The sequence below is a fragment of the Sylvia atricapilla genome, chromosome 2 (genome assembly GCF_009819655.1).
Source record: "Sylvia atricapilla isolate bSylAtr1 chromosome 2, bSylAtr1.pri, whole genome shotgun sequence".
NCBI lineage: Eukaryota > Metazoa > Chordata > Aves > Passeriformes > Sylviidae > Sylvia > Sylvia atricapilla.
Genome location: NC_089141.1, coordinates 33836856 through 33849618, shown reverse-complemented (window position 1 = coordinate 33849618; position 12763 = coordinate 33836856). Strand labels below are relative to the sequence as shown.

General features: G+C 40.4%; 1 protein-coding gene across 1 annotated transcript in view; it reads left to right on the top strand.

Annotated features, from left to right (window-relative positions):
• The window catches only part of GRM5 (glutamate metabotropic receptor 5), a 501144-nt gene that overhangs the window by 294827 nt on the left and 193554 nt on the right, over nt 1-12763 (top strand). The gene's annotated exons all lie outside the window — the stretch shown is intronic.

Below are 12763 nucleotides of genomic sequence, written 5' to 3'. Positions count from 1 at the left end.
TTGCTCTATTTCTTTCAAATATACAAGGTAGAAACATAGTTGAGAGAAGGGATTGCAACACTTGTAATTAACCATTTTTCAGCTGCAACAGGGTACTTTGTTAGTGCAGCACTGGTCTTTGCTGTTCACCTGAGGAAACAAAAATGGCATAAAGGTGAGTGCTAGTTTCATACATAGAGGCTAACTTCTTGAGCAACCTACTGAAATGTGACCAAAGTTACTTGGTATTTTTCTGTGTAAATGGGTGTTTTTTCTAGGTGTAGGGGAATTCATAAAATGCAGGAAAACAGAACAGTTGTCTGTAATCAAACTATCCCATTTAACTTAGAAGGGAAAACTCACTTCAGTAGCAGAATTTCACAAGAAATCCTGGACTCTAGTTTGCTCAAGTTGAGGGGCAGGGATAGCAGGCTGGCTTCATGGCTTTTTCAGTCCCCTCCCAAAAAATATTAAGCCTGGTTAATGGCAAGTTGAATGCAAGTTAGCAGTGCCCTGGCAGCCAGGAGGGCCAAGCGTGTCCTGGAGGGTATCTGGCACAGCATGGCCAACTGAGCAAGGGAGGGTATTGTCCTGCTCTGCTCTGAGCTGCGGCAGCCTCACTCCCAGTGAGAAAGATACATAAGAATATAAGAAAGATACATAAGAAAGATACAAGCTATTAGAGGATGAGAGCCATAAGGAGGATGGAGGGCCTTGAAGGGAAGCCACATGAAGAGTGGCTGGGTCACTTGGTCTGTTCAGCCTGGAGGAGACTGAGAGGAGACCTCACTGCAGTTACAGCTTCCTGGTGAGGGGAAGAGCCGGGGCAGGCACTGATCTCTTCTCTGTGGTGACCAGTGACAGGACCCAGGAGAATGGCCTGAAGTTGTGTCAGTGGAGGTTTAGGTTGAGTATTAGAAAAATTTTCTTCATCCAGAGGGTGCTTGGGCACTGAACAGGCTCCCCAGGGCAGTGGTCACAGCACCAGGCTGACAGAGTTCAAGATGTGCTCACAGGCACATGGTGTATGACTCTTGGGGATGTCCTGTGCAGGGCCAGGAGTTGGACTCGATGATCCTTGTGGGTCCCTTCCAACTCAGCTTGTTCTGTGGTTCTGTGAAGATGTGTTTGGAAATTTAGAAATTGTGTTTTGCCAGAAGTGGAACAAGGGCTTCTGAAATAGGTCATACTGTGCATTGGATTGTTTTAGCTTAGGGATTTGAGGGGTGGCAGGAGGGGCTAGGTTCCTTGATTTTTTTAATAGCTGTAGCACATGAGATTAGCTTGAGAATAAAAATATAAAAGCTGGATGTTTCTTTTTTACTATCTTGCACCTGTTAGGAAATTGGTTCTTTATCACCAAACTGTTGCTGACACTCATGGCACTACAAAGATAAAAACACTTGCTGGTCACCGTGGGTTGTATCACGTTAACTACATGTGTTTTGAATAACATTCTGTGTTATTTTCTTAGCAATAACATTCCTCATCTGTCTGTCACTGCTTGTGTGCGGCAGCTGCACTGGTGCTAGTAGGAAGATGGGAGTGTTCTCAGCGTGGTCTGTCACTGTCACTGCCCCCAGCAACTGTCATCAGACATTGTTTGCCTCTGGCTGACTGTGGTGTGTCAATGTCTCCGTTTTCTGTATTCCAGAGTTGCACAGAAGATGTCAGTCAGCCTGATGGAGCTGGTATGTGGATTTAGGTTGTTTATGTGGCTTCTTCCTATAAACAATGCATTAGCTGAAATGGAAAACATGCTATCGCTCAGGAGAATAATTGTAGCGTTGGCAGATATGTCTTGTAGTGAACATGTAAAGCCCTAATATATTTGACTTATCATGGAAGGTTAATAGATAATGTCATGACTAATAAATATTTACAGGGGAAACAAAGCTTATCATCAGCCCAGAAAACAGATATTAAAAGTGTGGTGTTTTGAAAATTAGTACATAGAGAGGACAAGTAAGATACATCTGTTTAAAAACGAGTATAATAAATCCTTAAAAATAATTAAGAGCTGTGGTAGAGTCTCCATCGCTGTAGTGGAATGATTTTTCCTGGTTTGAGGACTGCCCCTAACACCAGAATTGCTGAGAGACCCATGCAATTGGTTTATAATGGAGACTTGGCAGGGTCAGTATGACTCCTTCTTGCTCTCTGACTGGAGAACTTGAAACGCAGCGTGACATTTAATTTCCAAAGTTGTCAGTCTAACTTCACGATGTAAAAAAAAAAATAATATAAAGCAATAGCAGAGATTTTTTTTCTGGATTTATTCAAAGTGCTGAATTTAGGACTGAATAATTTTAAGGTTGTGTTGTTCCAGGGGCCTTGGAAAGACAAGAAAACCAGTGCACCTCTGAAGTTTATTAAAATAGCAAGCTCAGGAAATATTATAGCTTGATAACTTCTTGTCTTTTTTTTTTTTAATGACTTATCCTTTATCCATTGCTTTCTCATCTGCTGCTGGAGTTTTAAAACTAGCTTGTAAAATGGAGTTAAGAATGTTAGACTACTTTTGAAAGTTCTGATAACATGAGACTTTCTATGACCTCTGAAAATACTAAAACATATTTCTAAACTACTTGGATCAAGATGTGATTAAAACAAGGCTGTAGGTAAGTCTGGAGGTATTGTTAATGGAAAATTTCCAAGGATGTCAAATGCAGAATTTTGAAAAGCCTTTTTCCTTAATTTTTGTGTTTTTTATAAAAGGAACGAATGCTGAGGAAAGGCTGTTATTTATTTTAGAAGACGAAAAGGAAGATATGCTAAGGAAACATTTTCTCAGTGGTTTCAGTCTACAAAAGAGCATGTTTTACCAAGATTTTCAGTTTTCAATTTTTCATTTTTCTTTTTTAGGAAAATGCCCATCATAGCATGTTTTTTTCCCCCCCATCAAATTAGTAATTTCTTCAGAAAAGCCATTTCTGGTATGTGTTAAAAATCCTGTTAAAACATCAAAGCCATGACTTATTTTACTTTCACCTAAATTAATGGGATTTATTTAACTCTGCTTTAGACAACATGCAGGGATAGAGCTGCCTGATACCACTGGAATTGTCTCGCTTTGGGTTGAAATAACTTAGGGAGTACTGTGGTGTCCAGAGTGTAATGAAGAGCATGGTATTTTGCCAGCAGCCTCTCAGGGATGTGAGAAGCTTTGGGGGGAGTTTGCCCAGATCTGCTAGTGACTGTGGGAACTGCAGGGCATTGCAGGAGTGGGGCAGGGACAGCTGTGGGGGATTCAGGCTGTGCAGGGGGGGGTCTGTCCTCACTGTGTGTCTGGCCTTACTGATGCTCTCATTTTCACCAGGAGAGCAAAATAGCACATGAATTGAAAAAGAAAGTGTGTTAGTTAGGTCCAAAAGCCTGTGGGTGTGAACACCCTTGTACCCAGACCAATTCATGGCTAACATGTTTTCTTTACTGCAGTCCATTCGTTACACATGTAGACATATTGAGTTACTTTAAAATCAGTTGATCTCAATTTGGACCTTGAATTTGAAATTCTGAGGGTCAGCCTAAGCATATTTAAAAGAAAACACAACTCATTTCCATATCCTGAGCAATGTGGGCAGTGTGTCATAAACAAAAAAAGGTGGAAGCTTTGACTGCAATATGAAATAACACAACATACTTGACTACCCCTTCTAAACAGTGAGTTTAAAGTTAAATGCCTCTGTTTTACTAAGAGCTAGAGTATCTTATCTGCTGAGAAGATTTTGGAAACTACAGCTCAAGCAGGCTGAAATTTCTCTGCTGGTTACTATAGGTTCTGGATGTGCTGTTGGCTGATGCACTGTGAGCATGTGTATCTGTATGTTTAGGTTTCCAAAAAAGTACGAAGCATTTAATGGCAGTAAAATTATACTAATAACCTGCAGCTTTAAGAGGTGGTCAGGTGCAGGACATTAACAGAGCATCAGTTTTTATCAGTTCCCTCTGAATGACAGGTGCTACAGAGGGGAGAGGTTGAAGCCTTTTTGTATAGCCTAGAGAGAAACAGGCATGTGCATATGCAGAATTTTTCTGTATCTGTAATAGGAAAGGCACTGACACGTACTTCTGCCAATTATTCCTAATTGTTTCATTTGGATCAGCTGGCTTGATCCAGCAGATGCTATTTAGCATAAGATGCACAAGCTAAATTAAACTCTCTCATGGTAACATTTCACTGGGCTGATAGTTTAGCTCACTCCTCTCCAAGAAGATTTTGCTATTTGCACTTTAAGATATTTGTGCATGTTTATGCTTTAAGTGATCCTTGGGACCTCTGACTTACCTCATTAAATAGAGAATGCTTTTAAGGTCTGCATAGAAGGGCTGATATCACTTTAGCAATGTGACAGGTGATAAATTGTAGGTACTGTCATAACCACCAAAAGATATTAAAAGGATTCTCTTTGCCCTATGAGGATTTCAGAATCTTGAAAAACATTGAACATTCCTAAATGTTCAGCAGTTCCAAACTTGGTGTTCTTTGTATTAGACAGGAAAAACTTCCCAAAGACATTAACTAACTGTACAGAACCTTTATAATTATATTTTGCAAAGCATACATAAGGATACAGCATGTTGATTTTTTAAAACTCTGTTTAATTAACTTTTCTATATCTTATTTAACACTAGCAATGCTAATATAAAATGATGGCCCCTTCTATTGTTCTGTTTATCATTTTGCTGGAATAAATAGGATTTTTTTGTCTGGACTATACATGGAATACCTTAAGGTTCTGCTTCTCATTAGCACTGATGCCTGAAGGAAGCTGAGTATCTCAGAAGGCAAATCTTCCTGAAAGCACACAGTCCATGACCTCTGAGAGGCCATTACTTCACCTGGGAATGGTGATACCCAAACCATCTCCTGACTTTTGACTCAGTATTCTGCTCTTGGTCTGACTGCACTACTTCTTGGTCCCACACTATCTCTGCATCACAGCTCAGGAAAATGTGGAGCCCACTTAAAATCCTTATCCTGTTTTGGGACTCTCTCACTTCTTCCTGTAGGTGTTTAGGCATAAACAGGAATACTCCAAAAGCTTGACATTTGGGTGACTTAGTCTGCAGTCTGTATTATATTTTGCTTTCATGAAGATTTCCTTCTAAATCTCATACATTATAAGGCTACTGAGTTTTGTCACTCAGTTACATTTCTCTCTGCTTTTCTGAAACCCTCTATTAACCTTGGGATTATATGCACAGATTTAAATTTCAGCAAGATAATACCTGTATCCATTTGTGGGAGGGGAAAAAATCAATTACAACAAATGGACCAAAAGGCCAAATCAAATGCATAAAACTAGCAGTGGCATGATAACATATAAGCAATTAAATTTTCTTTTCACAGAATATATCTATTGCCTATGTTTGCTGCCTTGAGAAAAAGTAGAAATAGGGTGATTGCATTTTCCTGATTGTTGGTGGCTGATTTTTAAGCTGTAACACTGAAAGGATTACTTTTTTTTTTTTTTTTTTTTTTTTTTTTAAAGAGGCTGGCAAACCAGAACTTGAGCACCATCCTATCCTTTAAGGTTGCAGAGGTTTGTAATAGCAGCATTAAAACTTCTCGAAATGGAAAATGAATGGGACCATCCGGGTGTAGAAGAATCAAGAGGGATAACAGGAGATGAGCTATAGGAAAAGCAGATCCTGATGACACCTGATTTGACAGCAAATAAGTTCCCAACACATCTGCAAGAAGTACATTGGGACACCCAGAACAGGAGACAAAGAGTAAATAAAGTATAAAGCAAGGGACACCCTAAAAAACCAGACAATCTAAAAAAAAAAAAAAAAAAAAAAAAAAAAAAAAATTCATTCAGTGGTTTGGGTTGGTAGGGACCTTAAAGATCCAACTCCCTCCCCTTAAGCATGTATGCTACTCACTATCCCAGGTTGCACAGGGCCCCATCCAACCTGGCTTTGAACATTTCCAGGGATGGGACATCCACAACTTCCCTAGACAAAATGTGCCAGTGCCTCACCACTCTCACAGGAAAAAAATTCTTTCTCATATCTAATCTAAATCTTTTTTTTAATTTTAAACTGTTCCCCATTGCCCTATCACTATTTACCTATGAAAAAGTCCCTCTCCCTCTTTTTTATAAGGCCTGGAAGGCTGCAGTAAAGTCTCCCCAAAGTCTTCTCCAGGCTGAGCACCCCCAGCTCTCTCAGCCTGTCTTTGTAGGAGAGGTGCTCCAGGCTCCAATCGTCTTTGTGGCCTCCTCTGGGCTCACTTCAAGGCATCATCCTTGTGTTGAGGACTCCAGAACTGGACACAATGATCCAGGCGGGTCTCTCAAGGGCAGAGTAGAGAGGCAGAATCCCCTCCCTTGCCTTGCTGGCCATGCAGCCCAGGACATGGTTGGCCTTCTGCACTGTGAGCACACACTGCCAGGTTATGTCTAGCTTTTCATACATGGCAACCCCCAAATGCCGATAAGAAGTGATGGTAAGGACAAACCCTCTTCAGCAGCTTCCAGGTAAAAAAGACTAGATACTTTAATAAGCAAAACCTAATGTTTAATGGAAGAGGAACGGATATAAAGCAGTACAAGACTACTCTAAAAGCAGCATCTGAACGATAACCTATGGATGAGTAGATGGTGGGGGCTGAGTAGCTGGCATCCATTTCCATCCTGTTGCTGCAAGAAAACTTGCCCAAAGCACTGTGATATATGTGGGTATAGGTAAGCAGGGTAATTTAACACAGAGCACCGCACTTGTAAGAAGGTGGGTGTAAGAGTGTTAATGTGTGTTTTAAAATAGAATTACTTTGGCCTTCTATACATGTTGGATTGAGTTTTGCTGCACTGCTGCTAGGGAGAAGCAATGTTAATTACCACAAAATCTCTGGCTTAAGAGTTCAACTACAGGTCTCCAAGTACAGTTCCCTTCCTCAATGTTAATTTGTGTGCTGTCTTGAACCCATGAACAGTCACGTATGGCAAAGATCATGTTTACCCTCTAATTTGTTTACATCCTTCCCTGCAATCCCACTTCCACAAAGAAAAGAAATGCTGACTCTACCAGGACAGGTGATGGGCCTCTTCTGTTATGTATCAGGTAAAAATCTGGTTACCAGACTGTCTCACTGCTAGGCAGCTGTCTCACTGCTAAGATAACTTCCAGAATGGGTACAATTTGGTTTTTTTTTTTTTTTTTTTGTTTGAAGTGTGCTAAAAACAGGATAAAAGTGTTCAAAAAATGTGAGAAAACGAAACCTTCCTGATATTTCTGAATCACTTAGAGATTTTTTCTTATTTTAAAATATATTAATAAAAAAGCTACAAAAAGGAAAAATTTGAGAAAAATGCCAAGTTTCAACTGCTTTATAACATGCCCTGACATTCTTTTTATGTAGAGAAAGAATATATTCTGTGTATGCATATATAAAAGAACAGAAAAGATTAGGGTTTTTTTAATTTTCTTTCAGTTGAGAACACTGACAAAAATCCCAGTTTGGAAACCGTTCACCAGCTGAACTGAGATCCACACAGTGTTACTTATCCTCTTTATCTCTATTTTTTGTTTGTCTTTCCTGCTGAGATAAGACTTGCAGGAGCAGGCCTGGCCACCATCCAGGGCTGGGGCGCTGTTCAGCACTCGGGAGCCTTTCTGGCTGAGCCTGAAGCGCTACTCTGATAGCAGGATAAATAACAACTAGTCAAAGGTGGAAGGAACCCAAGCCCAGCACTGTCTTTATAAACAGCTTTATTGTGTCTTACTTGTGTCTTGGGAGGTTCCTGGAGTGTGTTGGTGACGCCTTCCTGTACAGATGAATGGGCTGATGAGGGAAGATGCTCTTCTGGACCACATGCAAATGAGGGAATGTGAAAACTGGGTGCATCTTTGGCTGGCAATCATGAGAGAGTAGAGTTCAGGATCCTGAGAAGAAGGAAAAAGGCAAAAGTCGGGGTTCAAGCCTTGATTTCAGGAAAACAGACTTCAGCCTGGTCCTGCTTAGGAAAATCCTCTGGAAGGCCCTGGACTGAGGCATCAGGGAAAGCCAATTGATTTTCAGGAATAACCTCCTCCAAGTTCAAGAATGGTCCATCTCCACATGTAGGAAACCAAGCAAAGGCAGCAGGAGGCCTGCAAGGATGTGTAAGGAGCTTCTGACTAAACCCAAAAAAGAAATATATGAAAGAGATGGAAGGGACAGATGACTGGGGATGGATATATATACCCGCTGTCTGAGCCTTGGTAAGATCTGATTATTAAAATTATTAGAGAGATGCCTCTGCCCAAAGTAAGGTGTAAATGAGACCAAATGCTGAAGTGAATAGTATGAATTTTATTTGACTGTAAATGTGAGGCAGAGAGAGAAGTATAAAAAGAGATGAGAAGGGAGAGAAAGAGAGTGACAGAGAAACAGATTAAGTAGAAAAATATCACCATTCCATGGATTCCAACAGCATCCAGTCGGTCGTCTTCTCAATCAGTGTCCTGCAAAACATAGATTCAATGGACTAATATACGTTCAGCCCAGGTGGGAGCACCCAGGTTCCTCCCCTGGTATCTTCAGAAAGAGAAAGAATCCATGAAAGTACAGGCTGGTAAGCATGACTTTCATCACAGGAAAGGTGATGGAGCAAATCCTCCTGGGAGTAATTTCAAAATGCAGGAAAGATAAGAAGGTGATTTGGAGTTGTCAGTGTAGATTTATGAAGGATATATCATGCCTTACCAAATAGATAGCCACCTATGATGAAATCACTGGGTGTGGATAAAGGGAGAACAGTGGATGATGAGTGCCCTGTGCAGTTCTGGGCTCCCCAGTAAAGCAAATGAGGATAACTGAGTCCAGCAAAGGAATGCAAAGATGATTAAGAGTTTGGAACATCAAGGAGAGACAAGAGAGCTGGCATAGCCCATCTGGAGTAGAGAAGCTTCATGGAGATTTTAAAGAATCTGTAAAGAATGCAGGAGAAAAAAAAAAAAAAAAGAAAATTCTATTTAAACATTAAAAAAATGCTTTTTATTGTCTGTGTGGTCCAACACCGAAACACACTGCCCAGAGATTGTAAAATCTTCATGCCTACCTTTACCTGCCCTGCTTTGAGCAGGGAACTGTTAGGTTCAGTGATATCCAGAAGTCCTTTCCTGCCTCAGTGCTTCTATGTTATTTGAAATGACAATGAATACAACTTACAAAATAAACTCCTGATGAACTTTTATCAGGTAAAGGTAGCATCTTTTGTTGTTTTATTCCATGGTTTCAATTTACAGTTACAAGGGAAATGGTGTAAGCCAATGCATATTAATTTGGGGTCTACTCTTACAAATTTCCCTGCAAAAGCACCAACATGATAGTCTTTAAGAACCAAACCTAATTCTACATGAATTGGACAAAAGTTTCACTGATGTGATTTATCCCTGTTCTTAAAGGAGATTTTCTCTGTGGAGGACAGGGTGGACTATTCTCTAAATTCTTTCTGTGAGGGTTTCAAACTGACCATCATAGGAAGAGCATAATGCAGGCTACTGGTTATCAGAAATATTCTAGCTTGACTTAGACATGCCCATGTGTAGCCCTGCTTGACTCTCATCACACAGATACTCTTCAGTACCTCAAGAGGGTTAAAACTGCTGCACTGTCAGTTTGTTCCATGCTTTTGTTGGTAGCTCCATCATAGCATTCCTGCAATGGGTGTGATGCTTCCATCTGCAGGCTCAGTGAATGCTCTTACATTTCACCTATTGAATCTGAGGTACAACAAATTTCCTTTGGAACTGGCACATTTCAGACTAAATCTGTGCTGTATGATGCTCTCACTGCTGTCTGGCCTCAGGGACAAGCCATTTTACTTTTCCCAGTGTATTACTGACCCCCCTGTTATTAGATTTTACCCTTGGCAGACATTCTGGTCCTTGCTTTATTGCTTTTTGAGTTGCACTGTGTTCATGTATTCCCAGGTGGCAGTTCAAATACACTTGATGTAAAATGCACTGCAGTCCATCTAAGATTTTTGCTGCAGGCTCCAAAGGATAGACCTTAACTTGGATTTTATTAAGCTGTATGGATCTATATGAAAAAAAAAAATCCTTGTCAGGGAGAATTATATCTAATTATGATTAATTTTTAAGCTTGTTGGTGTAGAAACATGTATTTGCATCTGAGCACTGACTATGTTCACACAGGGCTGATGGACATGGAAGCTACATTGGAATATGCAATTAGTCAAACTCGGTCCCTTTATCAGACTAAGGGTTGCAGTTGTGAGAGAGCCACAAAGTCGCATTCTTAACACAATGATTCGTGCACCTCTGGGCTGTTAACTATGTAGCTTATAACTCTGTATTTGTTCCATACCCCAGAATTAATCAGAATACAAATGTCTGGCAAAAAAACTCTGTGTAGAATGTCAATATTTTGTTTTTTTTTTTTTTTAAAGTAAGATATAAAATTATCTTATGATCTATAACCTTGATTTGTATATATATGTGTGTATGTATGCATACACACAGAGAGATGTGTACTAGTATGTCTCTGGATTATGATGTCATTTATATCACATTAGGTAAGATCAATATGATGGTGTAGGTCACTCAGAGACATTTAAAGCTACCAGATATAACATTAATATCTCTGGTGTGAAAACCCTACACCACTTTAGATGGCAATCTATTAAAGATATACCTTTCTAATAATATGAATTTTGGTCACCAAAATACAAGAAAATAGAAAAAATTATTAGAGGGCATCCAAAGGAGGGCAACAAAGATGTTGAAGAGTCTTGTGGGGAAGCTGTATGAGAAGCAGCTGAAGTTCAGCCTGGACAAGAGACTGGGGAGACCTCATTGCAGTCTACAACTTCCTCATGAGGGGAAAAGGACAGGCAGGCACCGATTTCTCTGGTGACCAGTGACAGGACTGGAGAGAATGGCCTGATGTTGTGTCAGGGTTGGATACTAGGAAAAGTTTCTTCCCCTAGAGCATGTCTAGGCACTGAACAGGCTCCCCAGGGAAGAGGTCAAAGCACCAAGCCTGACAGAGTTCAAGAAGCACTTAGACAATGCTCTCAGGCACGTCGGGGGACTCTCGGGGTCTTCTGTGCAGGGACCCCAGCACAAGTTGGATTCAATGATTCTTGTGGGTCCCTTCCAACTCAGCATCCTCCATAATTCTGTGAATGTCTTTTGACAAAAGCTGTTGCCTCGAAGTTTCATTATCTCAGACAACATTGTCATTTTTAAAAGGTATGTTGATAACAAGACTGGTGCTCAAGGTTGACAACCTTTGCTGTGGTATATGCTTCACTAAGAGGAGTGGTAGAAACCAGGATGCAATTATGCTTTCCTTGTTTCCTGTCAATGTAATTGCATCTTCAGTTTTATCGCTTCTTTCAAAGAAAAAGGTCTCTATTAATGACAGAGAAATAGCAAGGAATTTCTGAAAATTATCACTCTAAAATGAGTTTCACTTTTATGAAGGGCACAACACAGCCTGTAATGCCTTAATTTCATGGATTTTTAAAAAATGTTATTATTTACAACTGAGATGTATAGATTTATCATCAATTCTGCCAATTAAAATAGAATTTTAATAGACTCTATTAATATTAGTATAGTATTAAGACAGAATAATAGGGAGAAAATACAAAAATAAAACAGCATAGATGTACATAATGTCACATGGAATTTCAATTATTTTTTACAATTTCATAAAGTTTAAAATGTACATATACCAGAGAAAACACAGACAAATTAAGTATAAACACAGAAATACGAAACAAATTGCTGGCATGCTTTCATGTTCTTACTGCCTGGACAGCAGCAGAATAAGGGCTCGGAGGCAACATCTGGTTCACCCAGCCTAACAAGTTACTTGGTGTCAGCTGAGCCCTGCTAACCACCTACCTGTGGGTGGCAAATGCTGGTATGATTTATACTGCCTGTCCTTAAGAGTGCTCTCAGCTAAGACAGAGATTTCATTGCATCATCTCCAGGCTCAATGTGCTTCCCCTGGCCACCTCTGCCTGCAGGAGATCCTTAAGTTGCATGCACACCTGTTTGTGTGCATGAACAGATCAGCTGGCATCCTCAAACAAATCTGGCAGTGATCCTCCAAGCCATAACCAGCCCAAATTATCTGCCTTCTCCCATGGTAGTGCTGCAGCAGGGCTGCAAGTTAATGATAGGTCCACACCTCCCCACCCCAGTGCCTTCGGATGGCAAGGAGGCCAAACCAGTACAGATACATTGTTCCAAAAATGTGGAGCAAGGCAGGACATTTCAGGAATATTCAGCTTCTATAAAAGCCAGCTCACTATGTGAAGATAGGAGATCTGGGTACAGCTTTCACTAAGCAAGATGCTTCAGTTCATACTTCACTTTATCTCGGTGAATCATCCCTCTAAGTGCAATGATCCCTTCTCTCACATCTGAACACCTCACTGAACATCTCACTGGTAGCCCTACTGCCAACCCAGGCTGACCTTGATTGAGCCTGTGAGGAGCTCATTGTACCAGGGTGCTGCTAGGGCCAAGAATTCAGCCACATTCAGAGAAGAATTGGAGAATTAAACAAGTAACACGATTATCCAGAGTTATTATAGCTAATGCTAACAAAAACTTTGGAAGAGATATAAAGCGTCATGCTTCTGGGTGTAGGCCAGCCTCAACTGCACTTACTAATAGCTTAAGACTTCCAGTTACCAAACAGCTGCTTTCAGGGACCTTCCATGCACTGTTCTTTGAGCAATGGCCATCATTAAAGGATGAAACATCAGATGTAATTTAAACCTTATCCAAAACACCAATTTTGTTATTTCCA